This window comes from Saimiri boliviensis, chromosome 4, assembly GCF_048565385.1.
Source record: "Saimiri boliviensis isolate mSaiBol1 chromosome 4, mSaiBol1.pri, whole genome shotgun sequence".
In the NCBI taxonomy this organism is placed as follows: Eukaryota; Metazoa; Chordata; class Mammalia; order Primates; family Cebidae; genus Saimiri; species Saimiri boliviensis.
Window position 1 is genome coordinate 81,715,690 of NC_133452.1, and position 8,332 is coordinate 81,724,021.

Sequence of the window (8,332 nt, forward strand, 5' to 3'; positions counted from 1 at the left end):
TTTCTCTCTCATAGATTTTGCTGAAAGGAACAGGAAAAAGCCAAGAAATTGATCATTATGAATATGCCATTTTCCCTAACACTGGAACTTCTGTTAGTAGTACATGGACATTCTTCCAAAAAGCAGAGGCAGTATTGACCTAATATTCTGCTACTCCATTATAGAGGTCACCAGTTATTGAGCTTGCCACTGCTAAGCCATGACAGTTTTTCTTTTCCATTTTTATTTTAGATTCAGAGGGTACAGGTATAGTATTGTTACTTGGGTATATTGCATGATGTTGCAGTTTGGGATATGAATGATCCCATTGCCCTGGGACTGAATGTAGTACACAATAGTTTTTCAACTCTTGCCCCCCTCACCACCTCCCTATTCTAATAGTCTCTAGTTTCTATTGTTGCCATGTTTTTGTCCATGACTACTCTATGTTGATCTTTATATTTAGCTCACACTTATAAGTGAGAACCTGCTGTTTCGGTTTTCTGTTCTTGTGTTAATTTGCTTAACATAAAGGCCTTTAGCTGCATCCATGTTCCTGTAAAGGATATGATTTTATTCTTCTTTTTTTTTACTGACTATAGTATTCCCTGGTATATATGTACATTTTCTTTATTCCGTCCACCATAGATAGGCACCTAGGTTAATTCATTTTATTTGCTATTATGAATAGTGCTGTGATGATCATATGAGTGCATAAGTCCTTTTGGTAGAATGATTTACTTTTTTTGGATATATACCTAGTACTGGGATTTCTGGATCAAATGGCATTTCTAAGTTCTTTGAGAAATTTTCAAACTGTGGCTGAACTAATTTATGTCCCCACCAACAGTGTATAAATATTCCCTTTACTTCCATCCTTGCTAGCAACTGTTTTTTTTCTTTCTTTCTTTTTTTTTTTACTTTTAGTTCAGGGGTACATGTGCAGGTTTGTTATATAGGTAAATTATGTGTTATGGGGGTCCTGTGTACAGATTACATCCCCACCCAGGTAATAAGCTTAGTACCTGATACATAGGTTTTCAGTCCTCGCTCTCTTCTCTCCCTCCACCCTAAGGTAGACCCTGGTGTCTGCTGTTCCCTTCTTCTTGCACGTACGCAATATTTAGCTCCTACTTATAAGTGAGGACATGTGGTATTTGGCTTTCTGTTTCTATGTTAGTTTACTTAGGATAGTGGCCTCCAGCCCCAATGTTGCTGCAAAAGACATGATTTCATTCTTTTTCTATAGCTGTGCAGTGTTCCATGCCGTATATGTATCAAATTTTCTTTATCCAGTCTACCATTGATGGGCATTTAGGTCTATGTCTTTGCTATTGTGAATAGTACTATAATGAACATACTTGTGCATGTGTCTTTATAGTAGAATGACTTATTTTACTGTGGCTGTAGGTCCACTAATAAGATTGCTAGGTTGAGTGGTAATTCAGCTTTGAGTTCTATGAGAAATTGCCCAACTGATTTCCACAATGGTTGAAATAATTTACAGTTCCACCAGCAATGTACAAGCATCCCATTTTCTCTGCAACCTCACCAACATCTGTTATTTTTTGACTTTTTAACAATAGCTTGGTTAGTGTGAGATAGTAATAGCCTGGCTAGTGTGAGATAGTATCTCACTGTAGTTTTGATTTGCATTTCTCTAATGATTAGTGATGTTGAGCATTTTTTTTTCATATGCTTGTTGGTTGCATGTATGTCTTCTTTTGAAAAACATCTATTCATGTTCTTTGCTCACTTTTTAAATGGGATTATTCATTTTTTGCTTGTTGATTTAAGTTCATTATAGATTCTGGATATTAGGCAATTGTCAGGTGCATGGTTTGTAGATATTTTCTCCCATTCTGTAGGCTGTTTCCTCCATTGATAGTTTCTTTTGCTGTGCAGAAGCTCTTTAGTTTAATTAGGTCCTACTTGTCAATTTTTTGTTTTTGTTGCAGTTGCTTTTGGCATCTTTGTCATGACATCTTTACTAGGTCCTATGTCCAGAATGATATTACCTAGATTATCTTCCAGTGTTTTTTTTTTTTTTACATTTGAGTGTTTAATCTATCTTGAGTTAATTTTTTTTATATAACGTAAGGAAGTAGTCAGCCATCTAGACCCATTCCTGTTTTTTGACTTTTTAGTAATAGCCATTCTGACTGTGTGAGATGGTATCTATCTCATTGTGGTTTTGATTTGCATTTCGTGATGTGCAGCATCTTTTTGTAAGTTTGTTTCCCACTTGCATGTCTTCTTTTGAGAAGCATCTGTTCATGTCTTTTGCTCATTAAAAATTTTTTTTTCTGTTTTGTGCTTGTTCAATTGTTTAAGTTCTTTATAGATTCTGGATATTAGATCTTTGTTGGATACATAGTTTGCTAATATTTCCTCCCATTCCATAGGTTGTCTGTTTATTCTGTTAATAGCTTTTTTTTTTTTTTTTTTTTTCTGTACAGAAATCCTTTAGTTGAATTAGGTCCCACTTGTCAATTTTTGTTTTTGTTGCTTTTGAGGACTGACTCATAAATTTTTTTCCAAGGATGATGTCCAGGTGGTGTTTCTTAAGTTTTTTTTCCCTGGAATTCTTATAGTTTGAGGTCTTGCATTTAAACCTTTAATTCATCTTGCATTAATTTTTGTGTATGGTGAAAGGACAGGGTCCAGTTTTTTTTTCTTCTGTATATGGCTAAGCAGCTATACCAGCACCATTTGTTGAATAGGGAGTCCTTTCCCCATTACTTATTTTGGTTGACTTTGTTGAAGATCAGATGGCAGTAGGTGTGTCGTTTTATTTCTAGATTCTCTGTCCTGTTTCACTGATCTATGTGCCTGCTTTTATACCAGTACCATGCTGTTTTGGTTACCGTAGACTTATAGTATAGTTTGAAGCCAGTTAATGTGATGCCTCCAGCTTTATGCTTTTCACTTTGAATTGCTTTAGCTATTCATGCTTTATTTAGATTTTATATTCATGTGAGAATCAGTTTTTCTAGTTCTGTGAAAAATAATGTTGGCAGTTTAATAGGAATAGCATTGAATTTGTAGATTGCCTCAGGCTGTATGACCATTTTAATGCTATTGATCCTTCCAGTTCATAAGCATGAAATATTTTTCTATTTGTTTGTATCTAATTGATTGGCTTGCATATGTTGAGACAACCTTGCATCCCAGGTAAGAAATCTACTTGATTGTGGTGAATTAATGTTTTTGATGTGCTGTTAAATTCTGTTTGCCAGTATTTTGTTGAGGATTTTTGTGTCTATGTTCATTGGGAACATTGGCCTGTAGTTTTGGGGCAAATATTCTTATTTTTAGGAGATGCATGGTGAAGTAGAGGTAAATAATGATGCTTATAATTTATTTTGAAGCAGTGGAGTAAAAGTTAAATACTGTAAAATGGTCTATCAATCTATCAGCTATCTATCAATCTATAAAATGGTCTATCTACTATCTATCTCACTGAGAATAAGAGGAAGAAAATATAGCAAATTGTTAAGGATTGATTAATTTAGGTGAAGGGTATATGAGTGATAATTGGCTTGTTCTTTCAACTTTTACATACCTTTGAAAATAGCTGTAATCTAAGCTTTAGGAAATATTAGCAAGTTGACAGAAAGCAGGAAACTATTAAAAATGCTGAATTCACTCAGAATTTTCTGTGAAATGATTAGGTTTAACTGCTGTGCTTTTTACCCTTAAGAACTGATCATGCCATAATTTCCTCTATATTTTGTCATTAAATTTTCTGTTCCCCCAGCTGGGAATGAGCTTTGTGGAGCATTGATTTTGGTCTTTAGTAACTGATATCCCCCAGTTCCTTGAATGATACTTGGCACTGCTAGATGCTCAAGAAAAATACCTATTGAGTAAAATACAAAGAAAAGAAAATACAGGCAATAAAATAAACTGGAATTAACACACGGCTCTTTCTTTCTCTGAATCTTTTCTTTAATCTTTAATAAGTCAAAAAGATATAATTGGGCCATGAGTTGAACACTTCTACCCCTTATTCTGGGTACTTCTCCAGTATTATTTCTCTGATTTTTAAAATGTAAAGTATCTAATATTTTACTTTTAAATATAAAAATTAACATAAAAGTATATATATGAAAAACATTATTGAGTCATAGAACATGTAAAGAAAGTCAGCAATCCATTGTCCACTGCCACTTCTATGAAGAAGCAATAATTTTTAACTCTTTTATTTGCTTTATTTTCAGTGGTTATGTTCTTATTTCAAGGGTATGCCTAAGCTATTATATTCTTATTTTTCAAATTGAGAGAGATCACTTATTGACTTCCTGCTTTGATTGGTAAAGATTTAGAAATACCTCTGTTTAGAAATACCTCCCTCCCCTCCCCTAGCCTTCCATATATACATATGTGTATATATCACTTAAAGTATATATATACTATATATCTATATACCTATATATCTATATCTACTTTAGGATGTATCTACTTTAAGTTATCAAAAATCAATATTTTCTTGAATACTTTTAAAATTTAAATTTTAAAGTTTTCCTAGTTTTTTCCCTAGTGTTTCTAAGTGCTTCTTTGCATTTTGTCCAATCTCCATCCATGTACCTTTAAAATATTCTAAATTTTCTACATTTTGTATGCTATTTGACTTCCTCTCCTTTTTTCCCTGAAGGCCTGGGAGTCATGTTTTTTTTTGCTCTTGATTGTTGGCCTGATTGTTCTCCAGACCTGCTGTTCAGCTTCTATTTGGGAACTTCCCTTAGCCATTTTGTTAGGTTGAATCATTTCAAGTTTTCTTACCTTTCTCTTTATGGTTAGCTCTATTATTTTCTTGAAGTATACTGTTAAGTAAAATCTTTAGAAATTCTTAAATTCACCTAAGGATAATTTATTTAAATCTGTGCATTTACAAAGATATGTTTATTTCATCTTAAATTTGACTGATAACTTTGCAGAGTAAAATATTAATTGTTGAAAATAATTTTCTCTCATTTTTGAAGGTTCTGCTTGTCTGTCCTCTAGCAACATCCAGGGTTACTAGTGGGAAACTCCAAGTCATTCTCATTCTTTGTTAAGTAACCTGTATTTTCTCATTTGTTGTATTCAAATTTGGCATTATAAGATTTCTAATAATGTGCCTCAGGTCTTTCTTTTTAACTTAGTTTTTTTTTTTAGTCAGTATTTTGGAAACTCAGTAGGAATTTTCAGTCTAGTGACTTTGATATCTCTGAGAATTTCTCTAGTGTTATTTCTCTGACAATTTGCATCTTCCAATTTTTGTTTTTTTTTTGCTTCAGATATTCCTTTTAGCTGGGGGAATCAACATTCCATCCTTGTTTTGTAGATGCCATATATTTTGAGTACCTCTGAAGATTTGATCTGTGGTCTCAGAGAGCATCTTTCCTCCTGAGCCTCTCAATTTCCCTTGAGAAGGTGCCCTCTTGAGAAAGGATACCTGGCTCCCAGGATTTTATAGCTAGCGTTGTAGAAGGTAAGGGGGAACACCAATGTTTTATATACGAACTTTTAACCAAAGCCCTTGCTTCAGCCTTGTGCCTCAACTCTATCCTATTTTGAATCTGGCTGACCATTCACAAGATCTGATGAGAAAAATTGTTCCCCTGTAAACAATTTTGTTCATGTTTTTCTCCATTTAGATTAATCAGTTTCCAGAACCTTCCAACTGCTTTCCTTCTTCCAAATTTTTTTTTGCCAGTGTCCACTTTCTTGTCTCTAATTGCCTTTCTTTATTGCTTGTCTTTTATTGTTCTTATTTTTTTCTTTATTACAAATTTAGTGGAATCTTATACATATATTTTGAGCTTTAGTTCTATGTTATGTTATTCATTTTGTTGTTCAACTTGTTTCAGCTGTGGCCACTGGAAGCGCTTTCATGCTGGCTGCTATGTCAAAGATCAGGTAGTATTTATTCCTGATTCCAATCTCTCCTGCAACCTAAACAATATTTAGCCTGTTGGAAACATTCAGCAAGCTCTTTACAAAAATGACTACAGTATATTCAACACATTTGAGTTGCATGCATACTTTGTTCCAGTCTTGTGCAAGTTTAATGTGCAGCTCTACCTCATGTAACGGGACGTACATGACACCAGAACCTTCCTTTGCCGAAGGTCATAGACAGGAGGGGAAGGGAGTGAATTTCTACTTTATGCATGTTTTAGGGAACAATACTGCAGCTATCATTTACTCTTTGGAGCATTCTTGATTTTGGTCCTTTGTAATTAGAACATGAGAAAAAGTGACGGTGAATACAAATGAGTACTAACCAAACTCCTAGGCTGCTACTAGAAAATAAAATAAAAAATTTAAAAAAGTCCCTTGCCATGTTCACAACTTTATATATAAGAAAAAGGCCATAAACTTATAGAAAAGATAAACTCTGAGCTTCTAAACAAATTACAAAATTGATTTTGCCTTTATCCTTGAGTGTGATACAGAAAAATGTAAGCCCATAGACCTAGTTACCAAAAGACATTTATCCTTCTCAGCCCAGGTATGAACTCAAAGTTTACCCTGAGCTAGTCTGATCTTCAAGTTTTCTCCAAGGTTTTCCATGAACTCAAATATGTTCAAGTAGTCAGAACATTGCACATTGGGTAAACCTTTAATGCAAGCAGCCAAGTCCTTGGTCATGAAGCCCGACTCAGCTGTCTCAGTACAGACTTCTTCCAAAGCATTTGCAAAGAAGGCAAGCTCTTTCTTGTTACCAAGCTTTGTTCTGTAGGCTAATCGTCTGGTCTGGGCAAAAATGGAAGAAATGGGATTGGTGGACATCTCCTGTCCTTTCTGGTACATGTGATAGTGACAGGTTACAGTTGCGTGGGCAGCCTCTGCTTCTGTCTTGCCATCTGGACAAACCAGTACACTGGTCATCATGCTGAGAGAACCATACCCTTGGGCCACAGAGGCCAACTGCATGTCACCATCATGGTTTTTACAGGCCCAGAAGCCTCCCTCTGATTTCATAACTTGGGCCACCATGTCATGGATGAGCCTGTGCTTATACTAGATCTTTTGGGCTTCAAACTGGGACTTGTACTGCTTGTCGTATATCTCCTGAAAGATGTCTTTCAAATACCCATCATATTTCTTCAGAATAGTGTTTTTGGTGCTCAGATACAAAGGCCAACCCTTAGACAGAGCCATTTGGAAGGAACTGTGTGCAAAATCTTCAACTGACTTATCTTAATTATACATCCCTGTGGCAACACCACCACCCTCTTCAAAGTTATGTATCAGGTGTTACCTTTTGGGTTCTGTCACTTGGTGTGTAGGTTATATCTACTTTTGCAGGCCCAGGAACAACAGAATCAGTTGCTCAGTATTGATTCCCATAAACATGATGACCTATGACGATGAGTTTTACCCATCCGCTCACAAGCCAGGGAATATTTTTGCAGATAATGGCTTCTCTGAAGATGGTGCCACCCAGAATATTTTGTATGGTGCCGTTTGGTGATTTCCACATTCGTTTCAACTTGAACTCCTCAACCTTCTTCTTATCAGGGGTGATAGTGGCCTATCTGACACCAATGTTATACTTCTTTATGGCTTCTGCAGCATCGTTGGTGACCTGGTCATTGGTGGCATCACGATTCTCTATGCCTAAATCATAGCTATGTAGATCCAATTCCACATAAGGAAAAATGAGTTTATCCTTAATCAATTCCCAAATGATTCATGTCATTTCATCTCCTTGCGTCTCTGCCACAGAACTGCCACTGATATTTTTGGACATTTTGACTTCAATAAACTTTGACAATGAAGAAATTTTTTATCACCCCCATTCCTCCCAATCTTGCAGACTCAACTGACTGTAGGTTATCTCCTGCTGGATGATATGCTGGCAAGGAGCTGGGGCACCACAGCCGCTCACACGCTGAGACTCATGCACACAGGTTGGCAATGTCAAACCGGACTCTCACTGCCTTGGATTCTGACACAGCCTCTGCTGAAACCCCCCATGTGTTTTTATAACCTAAACATGAGTTCATACTGATATCAGTAATTCTACTCCAGCACTACAAGGTTGATTTTAGTCAGGGCAGTTTTTAAATAGTGCCCAGCTCATTAAACCATTCTACTCAAAGTTTCTCTAAATTCTAAGAGAACACCAAAATTATTGTTGTCAGCTTGAAATTAATCATAAATCTATTTTATTACTTAAATAGGCTTATTTAACATGTTTCTTTTTGAGTGCTTAACAAGCACAGAAATATATGTCTATTTTATGGGATTCAGAGCATGTTGACTTATTTAAAATTGTTGTGGAAATTTATAGTTTACAGTTGCAAACAACTGTAATCTATAAACTTCCATAGTAATTTTAAATAAGTCAACATGCTCT

General features: G+C 35.4%; 1 pseudogene; it reads right to left on the reverse strand.

Annotated features, from left to right (window-relative positions):
- Positions 1–6,486: 6,486 nt before the first annotated feature.
- On the reverse strand, positions 6,487–7,723 carry LOC101032908 (isocitrate dehydrogenase [NADP] cytoplasmic pseudogene; annotated as a pseudogene).
- Positions 7,724–8,332: the final 609 nt, after the last annotated feature.